The following is an 11,852-nucleotide window of genomic DNA, read 5'->3' on the forward strand; positions in this document are numbered from 1 at the left end:
CTGGAGTCGAACCAATGGGATTCCTTTCGCTCAAGCTGTGGCCAATGCTCGTGTAGTTGGAGCAGAAACTGCAGTTTTAATAACAGCTCTTCAGGTATGGTATCGAAAATCATTACTGTAATTTTAATTTTTCAAAAAAAAAAAAAACTTGTATACATGATTACACATAAACACTTACCCTGATGGCGACAGTAAATATATATAAAGTCAACAAAGTTTCAAATCAGTTCTATAAGAATATGTTTTTAAAAATAATTTAAAAATCATTAATATAATAAAAGAATTCAATAATTATAATAAATAAATTATGCTTATATATAATATAATATAATATAAATAATATATATAATAAATTATGCTTATATATAATATATATAATATAATATAATATTATAATATAATATAATATAAATAATATATAATATATAATATAATATAAATAATATATAATATAATAAATTATGCTTATATAATATAATATAATATATAATATAATATAATAAAAATTGTATAATTTAATAACAATGCGCAAGACGCAAGACGTTGCTGACTATAAGGGTGAAGCAAAATGCTTTTTTAATCCCTGCTATCTGATAAGGATTGCTGTGTGAGGAAAAGTTTATGAGCTAAATGCTCTGCCTGAGTGAGTGTGATTTAGAGATCTTCATTTGGAAGTAGGATGGCCTTCGGTCTCCTGTATTTTGAGAAGTCTGTTTCATTATAATTGGCTGCTTGTTGCACTAATTCATTTGGATGTGAAGAGGATACTGTGAAGAGGATACTTTACTGCTGAAGACTGCAGGAAAGAGTAGATGTAGGGGATGTTGTTTTAAGGATACTTGCGACATAAGACTGAATGATATAATCACGTAATCACAAGAAAGATATTTATTTAACCAAATATTTCGGTCTGGAAATAGCAGACCATCGTCGGTGGTATTACAAGAACATTTCCTTCTCCTAAAGACAAACGCTCAACTTTATCTCTTCCTGGAGTTTATCAAATTCCTTGCAACTGTGATCTCTCTTACTTTGGACAGACTGGACGTTCTCTTGAAAAAAGAATCCAAGAACATCAATCATCCATTCTTCACAATAAACCTGAAAAGTCTGGTTTGGCTCAACACGGGATTGAAACTGACCACAGCATCCTTTGGTCCAAAACGCGCCTCTTACATAGATCGCGTTATAGGTTCGAACGTCTGTTCAAGGAAAGCGTGGAGGCCTTGCTCCATCATCCCAACCTGAATCGTAATGACTGCATATCTATATCAAAAATCTGGGAAAGCCTAATCAAGATTACTCATTAATTTTTTTTTTTTTTTTTTTTTTTTTTTTTTTTTTTTTTAAATAGCAAATTCAATCATGTTTCTACTTCAAAATATTTCCTTTCATACTTAGTGATATAACATCACGCGGCATGTTCTAATTTCAACGATCTATTGTTAGTATTCTAGCTTGTATATTTTTTAAACTGTTCTTGTAATACCACCGACGATGGTCTGCTATTTCCAGACCGAAATATTTGGTTAAATAAATATCTTTCTTGTGATTACGTGATTATATCATTCAGATGTAGGGGATATTTGTATCCCGTTGGAGTTGGACATTTCTGACATACCATGGTGCGTTCAAGATCATGCGGAGACATTTGTTTTGCACTCTCTGTAGTTTGAGGATATTTGTACTTGAGGTGTGGCTCCAGGCTGGGGAAGCATAAGTAATAATGGGTCGAATCATCAATTGATAAAGGAGCAGTTTTATTTTGGTATCCAGCTTGCTGTTCTTACTGATAAGAGGGTAAAGCTGCAATGACTCTTGATGCTTTTGTACATGAGGCGTTTATATGTGAACTTAAAGTTAGTTTTCTGTCCAGCAGTACACCCAGATATTTAGCTTCTAGTTTCCAGGGAATCTTGGTATTAAATAGGAAGATGTCATCTTTGGGAGATATTGTGTTTTTAGTGAAGAGCATGGCGATACTCTTCTGAGGGTTTACTTGCAGTCTCCATTCCGAGAACCAGTGCTCTAATCTCTGCAGGTTTTCTTTTAGTTTCTTGGTGACAAGGTGCGGTTTAATAGATCTGGCTAGTATAGCTGTGTCGTCTGCGTATAGGGCAATACTGGATGACATTGGATTGTGCGGAATGTCCGCCATGTAAATCGCGAAAAGTATCGGTGCCAGAAGGGACCCTTGAGGAACTCCTGCCAAGATGCGTCGCTGGGTAGATAATATATCATTTAGTTTGACTTGCATTCGTCTGTCACTAAGAAATTATTTTATGATTTGGACTAGATCTAATGAAATGCCAGCCAAAATCAACTTGTATAGCAGTCCAAAGTGCCATAATTTGTCGAACGCCTTTTCTAAATCAAGAAAAACTGCTCCGGTGTATTGATGCCAATTATAACTTGTGATAATGAATTCTATTAGTCTATGAATTTGTTGGGTGGTACAGTGAAATTGGCGAAAACCAAACTGTTCTGAAGGAAGGATGTTTAATTTTTTTACTGAAAGTTGAATTCTGGAAAGGATAGCTTTTTCTGCTATTTTGCCCAAATTAGATATCAGACTTATGGGACGATAACTTTGAGGCTGCTGAGGATCCTTGCCTGGTTTGTGTATAGGAACTACGTCTGCCAACTTCCATGCAGAGGGGAAGTACCTGAACATAGCATTTATTATTGTTGTGAGATATAAGATGGCCTTTCGGGGTAGCAGTTTAATAACTTTGTTGGAGATGCCGTCAGGCCCTGGAGCTTTCTTATTCTTTAAATTCTTTATAATGTCATAAATTTCAGCTGGGGAAGTAGGTGTGAGTTGGCTGGTACAGGTATCACGCCGTTTTAACACGTGTCTGACGTGGCGGTGGACTTTGTAAATATGATTGAAATTTAGATTATTGTATGAAGGGCTACACTGTTTTTCTAAATTTTTAGCTATAGTTTCGGCTTTTTCTGCATCTGTGTAAACAATGTTCAGGTCAGATTTGAGAGGAGGAAGAGATTTGTTTTTGTCTTTGATGTTTCTCAGGAACTTCCAAACGGATTGATCACCGGGTGATATGGAGGCTAATTTATCTTCCCATAGTTTGTTTCTATGGACTTTAAGTGCATCTCTCACTGCACTGTTCATTTTGTTGAGATATTTCTTGTCTTGGGGTGCTCTGGTGTTGTGGTATCTTTTTCTTGCTTTATTTTTCTCCCTGATTAAGTTCATTATGTCATCTGATAGTCGTTTAGGCTTGAAGGCAACTGAATTTGAGATGATAGGTGCTATGGCTGTGTTGATTTGATCAGTAAGTTTATTGACTGCAGAATCAATTTCTTCCTTGGAATTAATATGAGGGATGGGATCAATGTAGTTTGGAAGCATTTTGGATAGTTTTTCCCAGAGAATGAAGGTATGAGGCGAATGAGGAAGATCCCTCTGATAACCCAGTTGGAGCAGAATAGGATTGTGGTCTGATGATAACTCATTCAATGATTCCAGGGAGTACTGTAGGTTGACATTCTGAAGGACAGCTATATCCAAGACGTCAGATGAGCCAGTAGGACTGTGGTGAGTTGGCACTGAGGGACCAGCCACAGTTGTGCAATTTGAGCTTGTGTAGTTAAAGAGGATGCGGCCATTCCTATTTATAGACCTACTGCTCCAGGCGTGATGTTTTGCGTTAAAATCTCCGGCAATAATAACCGGCAGTTTAATGCCGAGGATAGCATCCAGATCTGTGATCAGCAATGTTTTTGATGGTGGGTTATAAGCAGAATATATTTTTATGTTTCCGATAGAGTTTGTGATGACATTGATACCTGTAAGTTCGAGATTGGTGGTTGTAGGAATGGCTACAGCATGATGATTGATGTGATTTTTAATGAGGATGGCTGTGCCACCACCTCTGTAATCCAGTCTGTCATTCCTGTAGAGTTGATATCTTTGAATTTAGGATTGTCAGCAGGTCTTAGATGAGTCTCATTAATTAATAATATATCCGGATTGAATTCCTGCACTTCTAGTATTTTATTTTTAAGGCCGTTGGCATTCCATGAGATAATCATTAGAGAATCTGGGGTAAATTTTTTCCTATGCATTGGAGAGTGCAGATAAAATGAACTGTGTTTGCTGCAAGAAACTTTTTGTAGTGCTCAGTGATGGATTTGCTTTACTGAAATCCTGTAACATATTTACAAGAGAAGAGGTGATGATGGCTGTTATATTTGAATGTGGATTTGTCATATTCTGGTCATGGATTGCTTTTTTGGGGCGGGCCACATCAGCATATGTTCTTGTTTGGTGTTGAAGATTTATTTTCTTAGGGGGCTCAGTTGATGGTGGGTGAACACCTGTCATCTTGTTCAAGCTAATAGTAGCCTGATGAACTTGAGCTTCTGGGGCTTTCGTTTCTGTCAGTGAGGTAGACTGACTGATTAACTCAGTTTGTCTGTTTTCTGGGTGGCAAATGCTCCCTCTGTAATTTGCAGGGTGGGGGCCACCGCAATTAGCACACTTAGCTGGGGTGGTTTTTGGCTTGGAGCAGGTATATGTGGGTGGGTGTCAACACATTTCAGACATCTGTATTGAGCTTTGCACAACTTCTGGGCATGACCAAATTTTTGGCATCTATGGCACTGCCCAGATGAGGCCCTCTTCCTAAGTGGCTCTGGTGAGACCTTAAGCCCACAGATTGTCTTCAAGTTATAAATATCTTTATAGATGTTGTGTATTTCCACCAATACTAGAGGCATAGGGGTCTTGTTAGATCTGTACATTCTACTGCCTTTGATGGGAGGCAGATCTTGCATGTTGAGGTCAGCAGTTATTTCAGCTGTTTCAATGTCTTCAGATACTCCTCGGAGTACCACTTTAAAATTTTTCTCCGAGGTAAGTGTGAAGGTATGATATTGTATACCTCTTGTGTCCAACTCCTTGGTTAGATTTCTGTATTCAGACACTGTAGTGGGCTGAATTTTGATGCCCTCCTCTGTGTTCTTGGCAGTGGAGTAATTTATCTGCAGGTTGGCCATGGTGGTTCTTAAGGCTGTCCATCTCTGCTTTTCCCTAAGAATGACTGGAGGCACCTTTTCATTGGTGGAGGCAGAGGAATCTGTGTTGGGGGCATCTTCATCCATGCCATTTTCGTTTACTGACTCCGAGGCGAGAGTTTTGCGTTTTTTACGCGCGTGCCTCTCTTCTTGATCTGAATGAGTAGAGTCAGAGATAATTGAACTTAGTTTTTCCTCCATTTGAGGAACGTCTTCATTTTGATCTTCATCAGTTTCGGGTAAAGAGTAAAGATTCAGGAAGCCGGGCCATTCAAGCTCGAACTTCTTAAGGAGTTTCTTTACGAAGCTGAAAGTCAGTCCTTTATCTAGAGAGTCTATAATGATATCAGGATCTATCAAGTTTGATGGCCATTTGAGCTTAAATTTCCTTTGCAGTTTATTTACAAGTATGAGCGCTGGCTCTTCATCCAGCGAATCTGTGAGGGCGTCCAAATCTAACACATTCATCACTGACAGTTTGCGTATAAACGCAAGTAAATGGATCTGAAATAGATACGCTAACAATGGCGATTCTAACTGCTGTTAGGCCTAACGAATCGCCCTCGTTGCAATTAGAGTCCACTTACCTTCGCTGATGTTCTTGAATACAGTATAATCCGCAATTTAGTGACTTTAAACACGTCTCAGCTAGTTAATCTAGCAGCTAAACTACAAAACCAAAGTTTCTCATCATACCAACTATTTAAATCACTGATCACATATATAAACACTTGGCAACCGCCATTACACACCAGCGCCCTCTCAAATAACAATGCACCTCTTAAATGCATCCCATCATTGCTTCGTATACAAAAATAAATATAGTATATTAAAATAATGTTTTGTATATTTAATATAAAGGAAAAATATTTATTTTTTATCGCGAATTTAAGTAGTGTTTTATACTTTTCAATAAATTTAATTCTTAATTTTTAATTATAATTTAACATAAAATCTAAAGAGCTAACTCGAAATGTTTGCAAGCAAGCCTGGGTGCCCGGTCTGATTAAATAACTGATGGCATTATATTTTAAAATTAACATCATATTTTAATTAATTTAAATTACTCATAAATATATAAAATGTATCTGCATTTAATGCATGCATATCCATTTTATATTTAAAAGCCTCCAATTAACTTTAAATGTCATATTTACAATTTCACATTTTAGTCAACACATATTTTGAAGGATACATCCAAGCAAGAATTACAACCTTCAGTTTACATTATGTAACCAGCAGTGTGTGTGTGTGTGTGTGAGAGAGAGAGATCGAGAGAGAGAGAGAGAGATCCATTATGTTTCAGATTAGTCAACTATTTTTTATTTATTACTATAAAAGTAGTTCAGTGTTTTTATAACACATGCATGCATTTTGTTTCGAGGACCGAGATGATGCCTCTTCTCAACAGTCTTGTACGGAGTACTGAATTTGATTTTGTCAAAATTATTTCTTTCCTTGCTCTATATGACATAGTATCTCTTTTCTAGTTAATATTTTTTTTAAAATCTCCTAATACTTTGAATATATAACATCCAACATTTATACCTTTAAATTCTTCATTTTCGATTTGCAGTTTTCTGTTATTCTAAGACGTAGATTCGAACGCTAATAGTAACAAGTACTATTCTGTGCTGCCATCTACTGATTAACAACATCATTAATTCAATCCAATGATTTATTTTCCCCTATCTTTTCTTTTCTTGTTTTCACCTTTGCTGGCTAATTAATTTATCAATCGCGACACTCTTCACAAATGTTTTTTTTTTTTTCATTCTTCCGTATATTTTGATTTTTATTAATTAAAATATTGCCATTGAACCTGATTATTCACATAATAAAATTTAAAAGTCATATTGATACGAAAATTTATCATTAATTTATCATTTTGTAGCTTCTCACATTAAATAAGAAAAAACTTTATTTTATTTCATAATATTAAGCCTAAAATGCTACCTTTGCGTATTGTAATCCCAAATTTTGATGTTTTGCTGATTTTTATACGAGAAAAATTCACAAAACAAAATTCACTGAATCAAACCCTATTGCTTTCTTTGCATTTAAATTACCAATAATAGAACTACATTTTCTGAATAATTTCTCAACATCTGCTTATTAGCGGAGTGAATAGCGATTCTGCTCTCCGGCTATGATAGATTTATACGAACTTGGATGGGATTCACATAAAGAAGCACATAGGCCTCTAAATGAGGACTGAAATAAAGTGAAAATAACTGCTCATGAAATCATTCAAACATATCTAACTGTCAAAGAGTAAATTGCGAAATTCTACCAAAATAGTATTTCACGCATTTCTCTTCTCCTATCCCACATATTCGTTTTAATAATAACTTATCCAAACAATATTCTAACATCTGTAGCTAAAGAAATCATGATATCGATTTATACTTAAGAAAAATTGGAATACATTTTCCCTACCAAACAATAACTAAGATAATGATTATTAAACAAATAAGGTGTGTTTTTTATTTTTACATTTACAAAAAAAAATTAAAAAATTGTTAGAAATTATTAAAATATTTGATTTCTTATATATAATCTTAATTGATTACAGAAAAATATCAAAAATTACTTTTTTAAATATTAGAGACACCAAAAAAAATAAAAATAAAAAAAATCCAGAGATATATCTATATGTATGGATGTGTGACTCCCAACCCGCAAAATATTGTTATTATTTTTTTTTTTTTTCATAATCCGAAAACTTTTACAAGGAAATGAAAGTTCTCAGTAATTCACAAATAGCTCAACAGTGTTTTGAAATTATGATTAATTTTGTAACATTATTTATTTTTTAAGTGTGTCCCGCCACGAAAGGTTATAAACTAGTAAAGTTTATAACCATATTTTTTATCATATATTAATGAATTTTTATTATTATTATCATTATTATTATTCGTGATACCTCCAAGGAGTCCGAAGACTCATCGCTGGAAGACAACTACTGTACAACTCTCCGTCTCCACCACTACCGAACCTCTTACTACCAATCAACTACATCAGCGCCATCTACCGCCCACCACTACCACAACAAGTATTTTTGTCTGTAAATTGCGTGTGTTCTGAAGGGCCGATTTGTCTGTATGCAGGATGAAAAACCCGAGTTTATGGGAGAAAAACGCTGCTATCTCCGTATGAGATCGGATTAATGTTTTATCATTTTAGTATTTTATTACTTTATCATTTTATTATTTTTTTTTTATCATTTTTTATTCATTATAACTAAATAATAACGGGCACAGGTTAATATAAATCTTTTTATTTGTAGAATTTTCGGCTATGTTTCATAGCCATTTTCAATACAATAATTCAATACAATTATAGGAAAACAATCGCAAAAAAAAAAAAAAAGTGAACATCATTTCAATTGAAAGCACGTGATAATATATGCACTATCGATTCAAGAGAATAGCTCCACCTGTATTAATAGATAAGTGTGTGTGTGTGTGTGTGCGTGTGTGTGTGTGTGTGTGCGTGTGTGTGTGTGTGTGTGTGTGTGTGTGTGTGTGTGCGTGTGTGTGTGTGTGTGTGCGTGTGTGTGTGTGTGTGTGTGTGTGTGTGTGTGTGTGTGTGTGTGTGTGTGTGTGTGTGTGTGTGTGTGTGTGTGTGTGTGTGTGTGTGTGGAACAAGTTGGTCTTGTTCCAAAGAATCCTCTGTTTTGTAGATAATGCGTGGTTTGCTAAACCGGATTTGTTGGGTTCTTAAAGAGAAATATATTCTTGATGTTCTTCAAGACGAATTTGTGCAGAATGACCAACCTGTCCATAATATCAGGTTTATAAAACAGGGGATTCTGTAAACTCCACATAAGAAAGAGGATGATATCTATGTTTAGGAGAGATAAGGAAGGTATGAGATTTATGAAGTAGCCGAAAAGAAACTCGTAAGTCAATTTGACGAAGTAATCCTACAAGTATCTTTCCATCCAATTAAAAAAAAAATTGTAAAAAAAAAAGTGTTTTCTTATAAAAAAATCTGAAGTCGTAATATATTTATTTTTTATTATTTCTTTTTTAAATTTAGAATATAAAAGGCGTTTCACCAAAGTCATTCCACATTATTGGACACAGTCTTGGAACGGAAATTGCAGGCTATGCTGGAGAGAGACTTCATTATCTTGGGAGAATAACAGGTATTCATAGCTAAGATATTTTAACTGTACCTAGACTATAAACACGTGCATCAAACTAGTTTTTAGATTTACTGTACTTAAGACTGTTGTTACTTGTCTTCGAGACACTCATCACTAAACCAAGAATGGATTGTATACATACTGAATTAGAAATCTTTATGCAGATGTACGTACACGTCACTTACGCAGCATGTATACAAAATACTTGGCGAGCGTCATCACGTGTGTTCCCGGCAACTATTTAAGACTGTTGCTGGTCAGAATTCTCCAATAGTGTTGATCACAATAGGAAAAATAAAAGATCTTTCGAGTTCGATAAAGGGCGTATTGTGAGTGCCCATCTGGCTGGAGCTACGATTTTGAAAACAGCAGAGCTGACTGGTTTCTCAAAAGGTGAGATATCCCAGTTGTTTAATCAGCGGAAAAATAATCCACAATGCTTGGCTAAGAGGTGTAATTGTGATCTTAAGATAGGCTGTCAGGAACGAGATTGCCGAGGTCTAAGCGCCTATGTTTGTACCGACAAACAGAACTTCCTGTTTGTAGCAATTGACAGAAGCATTTAATGAAGGCTGTTCCCATTAACTACATCTGTGATGAGATCATCAGCATATAAATCTAGAAATTTCCTTTCTTACATGTTCGTGTATTGTAGAAGCAAAACTTACTAACTGTGCTTTTGTATTGCTAAAGTGATTGTGCTAAATAACACTGAGAATTCCATATGACATCTGATGGATAATAATGTATTTATGTGTATTATACGGGAAAAATGTAATATAAAAAATACAAGTATCTAGATAAGAATGTAATTTTAGTATCAGCCACCAGGTTGCAGCACTTGCATAGTTAGATGATTTCAAAAAATAAAAAAATAAATAAAATAAAATAAAAACTAATTTGATTGGATCACCTTTAATCCGAATTACAGCACATATGCGGTTTGGCATTGATTTCACAAAGTGTTGGATTACATCTACAACATACCAGAGGTTCATCAGACAGGACTAATCAAGTCCGTCCTGCAATCTTGACTTTTTTTCCTGCAAGTGACGGTTGCTTCATAGACAACAGTGCTACTGTCCATCGCGCAAGAATTGTTCAGCAGTGGTTCTGCCATTTTCTCAGACCAGCACACAGCCCAGATCTGAACCCCATTGCGAATATAGTGTATGGGACATCTTAGAAAAGCAGTCTTCTTCAATTAAGTATGATCCTGTTGAAGAACTCTCTGGTGGATGCCAACACTGTGGAATCGCTGCAAACCGCAAATGTGCCGTAATTCCGATTAAAGGGATCCATCACGGTATTAAATACAAGTTTCTAATTCAGTTGTCCTTGTGAAGTTACACTTTATAAGTATGATTAGCTTCTAAGCATTTAAGACTGTAAGAAACCATAACCTAGAATAATCCTTATGAGGACTGGTTATTGCTCTCCCAGGGTAATTTCTTCCCCTTCCACACTCTAGATTCACCGTAACCTAGAAGTTCTTAAAGTTCCTAAAAAATGGGCGATGGACTGAGTCCTTGACTCTTTATCCCGTCACCTGAATGAAGAAAATCTGTGTGGATGGAGTGTTATTGATTGAGCTAAAAAGCTCTAGTCATGGCCTGGTAGCTGCAATAGCCAAGCCTCAGTTAAAACTTCATTGGCTACAGCATTGCCATTTGTTATTTGTTACCCTGATTAGTAAGTAAAGGGTAAAATCTCAAAACATCGGACGATCTCTAGGCCACTCCATAGTGGGCGAAAGACCGTCCATATCTCAGCTTTGGTTCCACTCAGTGACGGGCTCCCCGACCACTGAGCAGAACCGCTCAAATTCCGAGGAAAATAATTCACCGGCAAGAACCCCTCAGATAACGGGGAAGATGAAAAGCATTCTTGCTTCGCCCCTTTAAGCCAGTCCTTATAAGGACTGAAGTAGTTGTTCCCCGTGTGGTTGCCGGGATAAGAATAGCACCAATGTAGCTAATGCATGTCGTACGAGGCGACTAAAATTGGTACCCTTGGAGGATAATGGATGGCAATGCTGTAGCCAATGAAGTTCTAACTGAGGCTCGGCTATTGCTGTTACCCTCTTGCCATGATCAGAACTTTATAGTTCAATAACACCTTATCCTTACACTGTCCTCTACAGACAACGGGGAATATGAAAAGCAATATTGCTTCGCCCCTTTAAGCCAGTCCTTATAAGGATAAGGACTGAAGTAGTTGTGTTTTTCACGTACCTTTGGCATAACTTTAAATTTGGGAGACCTGTCTTATTTTTGAATCGAGGCTATTATACAGCTTAAGAGCTACATATGTAAATCGGTTATTCTTGTATTCACGTGACACAGCAAGCGAACTGTTTTCTCTTTTCATACATAGGTTAATCTGTAGGATATCCATTGTTTATTTATATAATTTAATGCAACTATTTTTGTATTGGTAGATATGACAATTATAGCTTTTTTATTTTGTTTTTATGGGCACTTATCAAGTACTATTGATTTATTTTGAAGTCGCCTGCCTAATTGCATATTCCATATTGTAACATCGGAGTAGCTCCAAGAGTAATATAAAGTCAAACATAAATTGCTTTTATACAATTCGCTGCAAGTAATCCAATCCATACGAGAGAGAGAGAGAGAGAATATTCTACAGTATT

Source organism: Typopeltis vanoorti, chromosome 9, assembly GCF_054136105.1.
Source record: "Typopeltis vanoorti isolate ZY-2024b chromosome 9, IOZ_Tvanoo_1.0, whole genome shotgun sequence".
Taxonomy (NCBI): Eukaryota; Metazoa; Arthropoda; class Arachnida; order Uropygi; family Thelyphonidae; genus Typopeltis; species Typopeltis vanoorti.